This window comes from Salmo trutta, unplaced genomic scaffold (genome assembly GCF_901001165.1).
Source record: "Salmo trutta unplaced genomic scaffold, fSalTru1.1, whole genome shotgun sequence".
Taxonomy (NCBI): domain Eukaryota; kingdom Metazoa; phylum Chordata; class Actinopteri; order Salmoniformes; family Salmonidae; genus Salmo; species Salmo trutta.
Genome location: NW_021822373.1, coordinates 598,135 through 609,241, shown reverse-complemented (window position 1 = coordinate 609,241; position 11,107 = coordinate 598,135). Strand labels below are relative to the sequence as shown.

The following is an 11,107-nucleotide window of genomic DNA, read 5'->3' as shown; positions in this document are numbered from 1 at the left end:
TCAGTGGGATTGGATAGGGGCCCCTCTACCTCTCTCTCTCTCTCTCTCTCTCTCTCTCTCTCTCTCTCTCTCTCTCTCTCTCTCTCTCTCTCTCTCTCTCCCTCTCTGACTGGAGGAGACAGGTGAAATGGTGTGTCTCCTCTGGTCAACAATACTCACCTTGAGAGACTCCACAGCCTGTTGGAGCTCCTTCAGCTTCTTCTCTCTCTTCTGGAATCTCTGCTGGACCTTCTGCTGACTCATCCCCAGCTGCCTCTGTGGAGAATCACTCTTCAATGAGCTGTCAAGCTTTATTAGTCCAGTAGATCAATAGTATAGTAATGTGACATAGGGCCCATAGAGAGGAAGGTCTAAAAAATGGATGGTCCATTTACTAAATGATATTTATTTGTTGCTATGTGAATGATTATAGTTTTTATGGTAGGACTACATGTATCAACAGGTTGAGACTGAACTTTGGACTCATAAAAGGCCATTCAGAATGATAATAGTGTTTGACATTATAAAATGGTGATACATCTGGAGAATCTGGGTTAACATATCAATATACTCAAGGTTTGTGTTCATATTTGTTCTGCTGAGGATCAATTTCATTTCAATGATCTCATATTCAAACAGCCTTAGTTCCTACTGTATCTTTAATTCTTTGTTTATCAGACAGTCACCAACAAGTTGTTCTGGTCTTACCTGTTTCTCAGTCCTCTCTGCTGCAGCTGACACTGTATCATGGCCTTTATGTTCGTCCATTGTACACATCAGACAGATACACTGCTGATCGGTACGACAGTAAACCTCCAGCAGTTTGTCATGATGAGAGCAGATCTTCTCCTGTAGTTGTGCGGTGGCTTTGACCAGCTTGTGCTTCTTCAAAGCAGGAGATTCGTAGTGAGATTGGAGGTGAGTCTCACAGTAAGAGGCCAGACATGCCAGACAGGACATGAGGGCTTTCTGCTTTCTGGTCCCAGTGCAGAAATCACACGCCACATCTCCAGGTCCAGCATAGCACAGAGCAGGAGGAGGAGCAGCCTGGAGTCCTGTCTTCTTCAGTTTCTCCACCAGCTCAGCCAACATGTTATTTTTACTCAGCCTAGGCCTCGGACTGAAGGTCTGTCTGCACTGAGGACAGCTATAGACCCCTTTCAGAACATCCTGATCCCAGCAGCCCTCAATACAGCTCCTACAGTAACTGTGTCCACAGGGGATGGCGACTGGTTCCTTCAGTAGATCCAGACAGACAGAACAACATAACTGGTCCTGGTCCAGCAGAACTCCCTGTTGAGCCATTGGGACGGTTGTTCACTCTCACACAGACAGACAACACAGAGACTCAGATCAGTTTCGTTTCCTCAGAAGAGAGTTTGTGAAGGGGGATGGACTTCCTGGTTCTGCCAGAGGGGTGGGGTTAGAGGGAGGGAGGGGGGAGAGGTTAGAGGAATGCAGGAAGAGAGAGAGGAACTGCAAGCAACATCAAGAGGGAGACAAATAATTTTGTTCCAATGTTAGAGCCCTTAACATGGAACAAATGACATAATGAATCTTAAAATGTGAGTTGTTAGAATATATGAAGGGTAACAGTTTTCTATGAAGTACGTGTGTATCATCATTTTAATCACCTTTATAATGCCTTATAAATCAAGTCCTGAGGAGGTGTGATATTGTCACGGTTGTCGTTGGTGAAAGAGGACCAAAACGCAGCAGGTACGTGTATGCTCATTTTGATGATTTATTAACTTCAAACAAATGACCGTACAAAAATAACAAACACGAGAAACGAACGACAACAAACAGTCTGGCAAAGCCTAGGGCTGAACACAGAACAATCACCCACAAATCACAAACACACCCTTATATATGAGACTCTCAATCAAAGGCAGATAGACAACACCTGCCTTCAACTGAGAGTCCCAATCCCAATTAACCAACATAGAAACACACTCACCAGACTAGACATAGAAATACATAAACAGACTATAAACCAAAACCCCGGAAATACTAACTCAAACACCCTTAATCAAACACACCACCCTGAACCACATAAAACAAATACCCTCTGTCACGCCCTGACCAAACTACAAAACAATTAACCTTATATACTGGCCAGGACGTGACAGATATATGGTTATTATACAGAACCACGGCTAAGGGCTGTTCTTAGACAAGACACAACACGGATTGAGAATGATCTAACACTTTCAACAATACAATCACATTTTATTTAATTGGTTTCATACACATATTTATCAGATGTTATTGTGGGTGAAGTGAAATGCTTGTGTTCCCAGCTCCAACAGTGCAGTAATATCTAACAATGCTTGTGTTCCTAGCTCCAACAGTACAGTAATATCTAACAATGCTTGTGTTCCTAGCTCACAGAGGGCAAATCTAAAAAGTCAATGAAAATATTAGGACAAGCAATGATATATATATATATATATATATATATATATATGCACTGTGTACTATGATGTGATGCATAGACAATTTGGAGTACATCTGTATTATATCTGAAGAATAGTAGATGTACAGTAGTAGTTATATAGGATGAACCAGGACTAGAATACAGTATATACATATGAAGTGGACAGCAGTAGTTATATTGGATGAACCAGGACTAGAGTACAGTATATACATATGAAGTAGACAGCAGTAGTTATATAGGATGAACCAGGACTAGAATACAGTATATACATATGAAGTGGACAGCAGTAGTTATATAGGATGAACCAGGACTAGAATACAGTATATACATATGAAGTGGGCAGCAGTAGTTATATAGAATACAGTATATACATATGAAGTGGACAGCAGTAGTTATATAGGATGAACCAGGACTAGAATACAGTATATACATATGAAGTGGACAGCAGTAGTTATATAGGATGAACCATGACTAGAATACAGTATATACATATGAAGTGGACAGCAGTAGTTATATAGAATACAGTATATACATATGAAGTGGACAGCAGTAGTTATATAGAATACAGTATATACATATGAAGTAGACAGCAGTAGTTATATGGGATGAACCAGGACTAGAATACAGTATATACATATGAAGTGGACAGCAGTAGTTATATAGAATACAGTATATACATATGAAGTGGACAGCAGTAGTTATATAGGATGAACCAGGACTAGAATACAGTATATACATATGAAGTGGACAGCAGTAGTTATATAGGATGAACCATGACTAGAATACAGTATATACATATGAAGTGGACAGCAGTAGTTATATAGAATACAGTATATACATATGAGGTGGACAGCAGTAGCTATATAGAATACAGTATATACATATGAAGTAGACAGCAGTAGTTATATGGGATGAACCAGGACTAGAATACAGTATATACATATGAAGTGGACAGCAGTAGTTATATAGGATGAACCAGGACTAGAATACAGTATATACATATGAAGTGGACAGCAGTAGTTATATAGGATGAACCAGGACTAGAATACAGTATATACATATGAAGTGGACAGCAGTAGTTATATAGGATGAACCAGGACTAGAATACAGTATATACATATGAAGTGGGCAGCAGTAGTTATATAGAATACAGTATATACATATGAAGTGGACAGCAGTAGTTATATAGAATACAGTATATACATATGAAGTGGACAGCAGTAGTTATATAGGATGAACCATGACTAGAATACAGTATATACATATGAAGTGGACAGCAGTAGTTATATAGAATACAGTATATACATATGAAGTAGACAGCAGTAGTTATATAGAATGAACCAGGACTAGAGTACAGTATATCCATATGAAGTAGACAGCAGTAGTTATATAGGATGAACCAGGACTAGAATACAGTATATACATATGAAGTGGACAGCAGTAGTTATATAGGATGAACCAGGACTAGAATACAGTATATACATATGAAGTGGACAGCAGTAGTTATATAGGATGAACCATGACTAGAATACAGTATATACATATGAAGTGGACAGCAGTAGTTCTATAGAATACAGTATATACATATGAAGTAGACAGCAGTAGTTATATAGGATGAACCATGACTAAAATACAGTATATACATATGAAGTGGACAGCAGTAGTAGTTATATAGGATGAACTAGGACTAGAATACAGTATATACATATGAAGTGGACAGCAGTAGTTATATAGGATGAACCAGGACTAGAATACAGTATATACATATGAAGTGGACAGCAGTAGTTATATAGAATACAGTATATACATATGAAGTAGACAGCAGTAGTTATATAGGATGAACCATGACTAGAATACAGTATATACATATGAAGTAGACAGCAGTAGTTATATAGAATACAGTATATACATATGAAGTGGACAGCAGTAGTTATATAGAATACAGTATATACATATGAAGTGGACAGCAGTAGTTATATAGAATACAGTATATACATATGAAGTAGACAGCAGTAGTTATATAGAATACAGTATATACATATGAAGTGGACAGCAGTAGTTATATAGAATACAGTATATACATATGAAGTGGACAGCAGTAGTTATATAGAATACAGTATATACATATGAAGTGGACAGTAGTAGTTATATAGGATGAACCATGACTAGAATACAGTATATACATATGAAGTGGACAGCAGTAGTTATATAGGATGAACCAGGACTAGAATACAGTATATACATATGAAGTGGACAGCAGTAGTTATATAGAATACAGTATATACATATGAAGTAGACAGCAGTAGTTATATAGAATACAGTATATACATATGAAGTAGACAGCAGTAGTTATATAGAATACAGTATATACATATGAAGTAGACAGCAGTAGTTATATAGAATACAGTATATACATATGAAGTGGACAGCAGTAGTTATATAGGATGAACCAGGACTAGAATACAGTATATACATATGAAGTGGACAGTAGTAGTTATATAGGATGAACCAGGACTAGAATACAGTATATACATATGAAGTGGACAGCAGTAGTTATATAGGATGAACCAGGACTAGAATACAGTATATACATATGAAGTGGACAGCAGTAGTTATATAGGATGAACCATGACTTGAATACAGTATATACATTTTTATTTATTTCACCTTTATTTAACCAGGTAGGCTAGTTGAGAACAAGTTCTCATTTACAATTGCAACCTGGCCAAGATAAAGCAAAGCAGTTCGACAACATACAACAACACAGAGTTACACATGGAGTAAACAAACATACAATCAATTATACAGTAGAAAAATAAGTCTATATATAATATATAATATATAGTGAAACACTGGAATGGTAGATATGCAGTGGAAGAAAGTGCAAAGTAGACATAGAAATAATGGGGTGCAAAGGAGCAAAATAAATTAATAAATAAATAAATACAGTAGGGGAAGAGGTAGTTGGGCTAAATTATAGATGGGCTATGTACAGGTGCAGTAATATTAGAGCTGCTCTGACAACTGGTGCTTAAAGCTAGTGAGGGAGATATGTGTTTACAGTTTCAGAGATTTTTGTAGTTCGTTCCAGTCATTGGCAGCAGAGAACTGGAAGGAGAGACGGCCAAAGGAGGAAATGGCTTTGTGGGTGACCAGAGAGATCCCTGACCTTGTCTTCTCTCAAGAAGATGTCTGGTAGGCCCATTTAAATACCTTTTTTGGACATTTCAAGATAGCAGATGTTTGAGTTGGGTCTATTAACACAGCTGTGAGTTGTTATTTTTTTCTTTTTTTCATTTTTGACAAAATGAGCAGTCCTGGAAGTGACAGATTTAACCCAGTATCAGTATCAATAGTGTTAACCCAGTATCAGTATAAATAGGGTTAACCCAGTATCAGTATTAATAGGGTTAACCCAGTATCAGTATTAATAGGGTTAACCCAGTATCAGTATCAATAGTGTTAACCCAGTATCAGTATCAATAGTGTTAACCCAGTATCAGTATCAATAGTGTTAACCCAGTATCAGTATCAATAGGGTTAACCCAGTATCAGTATCAATAGTGTTAACCCAGTATCAGTATTAATAGGGTTAACCCAGTATCAGTATCAATAGTGTTAACCCAGTATCAGTATTAATAGTGTTAACCCAGTATCAGTATTAATAGTGTTAACCCAGTATCAGTATAAACAGGGTTAACCCAGTATCAGTATCAATAGTGATAACCCAGTATCAGTATAAACAGTGTTAACCCAGTATCAGTATTAATAGTGTTAACCCAGTATCAGTATAAACAGGGTTAACCCAGTATCAGTATCAATAGTGATAACCCAGTATCAGTATAAACAGTGTTAACCCAGTATCAGTATTAATAGTGTTAACCCAGTATCAGTATTAATAGTGTTAACCCAGTATCAGTATTAATAGGGTTAACCCAGTATCAGTATAAACAGTGTTAACCCAGTATCAGTATTAATAGTGTTAACCCAGTATCAGTATAAACAGGGTTAACCCAGTATCAGTATTAATAGGGTTAACCCAGTATCAGTATCAATAGTGTTAACCCAGTATCAGTATTAATAGTGTTAACCCAGTATCAGTATCAATAGTGTTAACCCAGTATCAGTATGAATAGTGTTAACCCAGTATCAGTATAAATAGTGTTAACCCAGTATCAGTATCAATAGTGTTAACCCAGTATCAGTATCAATAGGGTTAACCCAGTATCAGTATCAATAGGGTTAACCCAGTATCAGTATTAATAGTGTTAACCCAGTATCAGTATCAATAGGGTTAACCCAGTATAAGTATAAATAGTGTTAACCCAGTATCAGTGTTAATAGTGTTAACCCAGTATCAGTATTAATAGTGTTAACCCAGTATCAGTATTAATAGTGTTAACCCAGTATCAGTATAAATAGTGTTAACCCAGTATCAGTATCAATAGTGTTAACCCAGTATCAGTATCAATAGGGTTAACCCAGTATCAGTATAAATAGGGTTAACCCAGTATCAGTATAAACAGGGTTAACCCAGTATCAGTATCAATAGTGTTAACCCAGTATCAGTATTAATAGTGTTAACCCAGTATCAGTATCAATAGTGTTAACCCAGTATCAGTATTAATAGTGTTAACCCAGTATCAGTATTAATAGTGTTAACCCAGTATCAGTATCAATAGTGTTAACCCAGTATCAGTATTAATAGGGTTAACCCAGTATCAGTATCAATAGTGTTAACCCAGTATCAGTATAAACAGGGTTAACCCAGTATCAGTATCAATAGTGTTAACCCAGTATCAGTATCAATAGTGTTAACCCAGTATCAGTATTAATAGTGTTAACCCAGTATCAGTATTAATAGGGTTAACCCAGTATCAGTATCAATAGGGTTAACCCAGTATCAGTATTAATAGTGTTAACCCAGTATCAGTATTAATAGTGTTAACCCAGTATCAGTATCAATAGTGTTAACCCAGTATCAGTATTAATAGGGTTAACCCAGTATCAGTATCAATAGTGTTAACCCAGTATCAGTATCAATAGGGTTAACCCAGTATCAGTATAAATAGGGTTAACCCAGTATCAGTATTAATAGTGTTAACCCAGTATCAGTATCAATAGGGTTAACCCAGTATCAGTATAAACAGGGTTATCCCTATTGCTGCGATGGGAATTGTAACCTGGCTCACACTGCCCCCTATAAAAGCAAGTCCTGTGCTTCGACTACTCCTCACACATCTGATGACCTCACAGACACCATACCACATCTGATGACCTCACAGACACCATACCACTTCTGATGGCCTCATAGACACCATACCACATCTGATGACCTCACAGACACCATACCACTTCTGACACCAATGTAGCAAACCATTGGCACCAATTGGGTCACTTGGTTGGAATTGTGAAGTGGCTCATATAGCGAGGATCAATGCACTATAGAGGAACTATGATACAATTACATTATCATAGGAAATGTAGAGGATCACTACACTATAGAGGACCTATGATACAATTACATTATCATATGAAATGTAGAGGATCACTACACTATAGAGGAACTATGATACAATTACATTATCATAGGAAATGTAGAGGATCACTACACTATAGAGGACCTATGATACAATTACATTATCATATGAAATGTAGAGGATCACTACACTATAGAGGAACTATGATACAATTACATTATCATATGAAATGTAGAGGATCACTACACTATAGAGGAACTATGAAACAATTACATTATCATATGAAATGTTAAATGTAGAACTATAATATCTGATTATTGATATATTGAATTTGACTTGACCACGTCCAGTCAGCTCCATTTTGTCTGATTAAACTGACACCAACCTGTCTCAGTAGTAGTAGACTGTTAGGAGGGTTTTACTGTCATTCACTATACTAACATTACACCAACCTGTCTCAGTAGTAGTAGACTGTTAGGAGGGTTTAACTGTCATTCACTATACTAACATTACACCAACCTGTCTCAGTAGTAGTAGACTGTTAGGAGTGTTTTACTGTCATTCACTATACTAACATTACACCAACCTGTCTCAGTAGTAGTAGTAGACTGTTAGGAGGGTTTTACTGTCATTCACTATACTAACATTACACCAACCTGTCTCAGTAGTAGTAGACTGTTAGGAGGGTTTTACTGTCATTCACTATACTAACATTACACCAACCTGTCTCAGTAGTAGTAGACTGTTAGGAGTGTTTTACTGTCATTCACTATACTAACATTACACCAACCTGTCTCAGTAGTAGTAGACTGTTAGGAGGGTTTTACTGTCATTCACTATACTAACATTACACCAACCTGTCTCAGTAGTAGTAGACTGTTAGGAGGGTTTAACTGTCATTCACTATACTAACATTACACCAACCTGTCTCAGTAGTAGTAGACTGTTAGGAGGGTTTTACTGTCATTCACTGTACTAACATTACATTTAATTTATCTACACACTTTACAATAATCCCTGGCAGGATTCTCACCTTGAAACTTCATTGCGATTTTTTCTGTTCTGTTCTGTATATTCTGATGGGTGAGGCCTGAGCTGGAATGTGAAGCTAACTGAAGCTGGCTAGCTTTAGAAAACCAGTATATCAAGCCTGTATCATAGTATACCCCTCAGGCTACGTTCAGGTTTCAGCAAGAGGCAGGTATCAACATGCCGAGTCGTAGGCTACAACCTGGGTTGTATTCATAAGTTTACTCCACAGCCAACAGTTTTAAGATGTTAAATAAAACATAAACCGTTTACTCTAAATGCTGTACAATGTGACCTTAACGGTTTCTGTTGCCAATCGTTTTGCTACGGTGGGCACTAATGAATACACACAAACTGTTTTGAGGAAGTGTAAGTTGTTGTTAGTCTCTCGAACAATATTTATTTGTCTCTCTTTCACACAACATACCTTCCTGAGTGAAAAGAGTTAACTGTAGATTATAAAGAGAACATGTTTGTTTCTTGCTTGTTGTGTTTTAAGTCTGTTTTCAGAAGACAAGTGTATAGACCTATGATACAGTACACTCTTAGAATAAAGGGTTCCAAACGGGTCCTCCGGCCGTCCCCATAGGAGAACGCTTTTGGGTTCCAGGTAGAACCCTTCTGGCTTCCATGTAGAACCCTCTGTGGAAAGGGTTCTTCACGGAACCCAGAAGGGTTCTACCTAGTACCAAAAAAGGGTTCTACAAAGGGTTCTCCTATGGGGACAGCCAAAGAACCCTTTTAGATTGTAGATAGTGTAGGAGCGATCACCCTGGGGCACACAGATGGGCACAGAACGAATTCACCCCACGCATCTAATTTATATCGAAAACATTTTAAGGAAATTAGAACTATTATCACACTGTCCACCAAAAATATAATTAACTATATGAATACACATAACAATATCATCAACTATATTAATACACATAACAATATCACCAACTATATTAATACACACAACAATATCATCAACTATATGAATACACACAACAATATCATCAACTATATTAATACACACGACAATATCACCAACTATATTAATACACACAACAATATCATCAACTATATTAATACACACAACAATATCATCAACTATATTAATACACACAACAATATCATCAACTATATTAATACACATGACAATCGTCGTCTTACCTTTTATCTCTCAACAGAAACAGAGTCTGAATGATCATTCGGTCGTCGAAAGTTACTTTCGTTTGCTCTGCTCATTTACATATCAGGTTCTACCTGTTCTCTCTCCGAGTCCCTCTCTCTTTACAGCTCTTACAATGTGCCTTGGCAAACATTCTACACCTGTCTGGAAGTCTATTGGAGGGATGGTGGTGTTCTATTGTGTTGAGACCTGGTGACTGAGACGGCCGTGGCATATTGTGAAACATCAGCAAGTTCAGCAGTCTTCATCACTGAAGCTCCTGCCAATTGTGCCCCAACAATCACCAATCGTTAAGCTCTTCCCGAGCAGGGTCACTGTCTCTCCTGGTTGCAGCTCCTCTCTCCCCAGGGGTAGCAGCTCCTCTCTCCCCAGGGGTAGCAGCTCCACTCTCTCCCCAGGGGTAGCAGCTCCTCTCTCTCCCCAGGGGTAGCTGCTCCTCTCTCCCCAGGGGTATCAGCTCCTCTCTCCCCAGGGGTAGCAGCTCCTCTCTCTCCCCAGGGGTAGCAGCTCCTCTCTCCCCAGGGGTAGCAGCTCCTCTCTCCCCAGGGGTAGCAGCTTCTCACTCCCCAGGGGTAGCAGCTCCTCTCTCTCCCCAGGGGTAGCAGCTCCTCTCTCTCCCCAGGGGTAGCAGCTCCTCTCTCTCCCCAGGGGTAGCAGCTTCTCTCTCCCCAGGGGTAGCAGCTTCTCTCTCCCCAGGGGTAGCAGCCCCTCTCTCTCCCCAGGGGTAGCAGCTCCTCTCTCCCCAGGGGTAGCAGCTCCTCTCTCCCAGGGGTAGCAGCTCCTCTCTCTCCCCAGGGGTAGCAGCTCCTCTCTCCCCAGGGGTAGCAGCTCCTCTCCCTCCCCAGGGGTAGCAGCTCCTCTCTCCCCAGGGGTAGCAGCTCCTCTCTCCCCAGGGGTAGCAGCTTCTCTCTCCCCTAGGATGTGAAGACATTGGTGGCTTAGCCCATAGCCAGTAGGGGGGTCAGGGACGGAATTTCAACAGCTAAAACCATGAATACAACA

General features: G+C 38.9%; 1 long non-coding RNA gene across 1 annotated transcript; it reads right to left on the bottom strand.

The window, feature by feature from the left end:
• Positions 1–1,075: 1,075 nt before the first annotated feature.
• On the bottom strand, positions 1,076–10,381 carry LOC115182031 (uncharacterized). Its single transcript, XR_003873603.1, has 2 exons — positions 10,087–10,381; positions 1,076–1,385 (listed from the first exon to the last, which is right to left on the bottom strand). It is a non-coding gene; the product is annotated as an uncharacterized LOC115182031 (long non-coding RNA).
• Between the last annotated feature and the right edge of the window lie 726 nt (positions 10,382–11,107).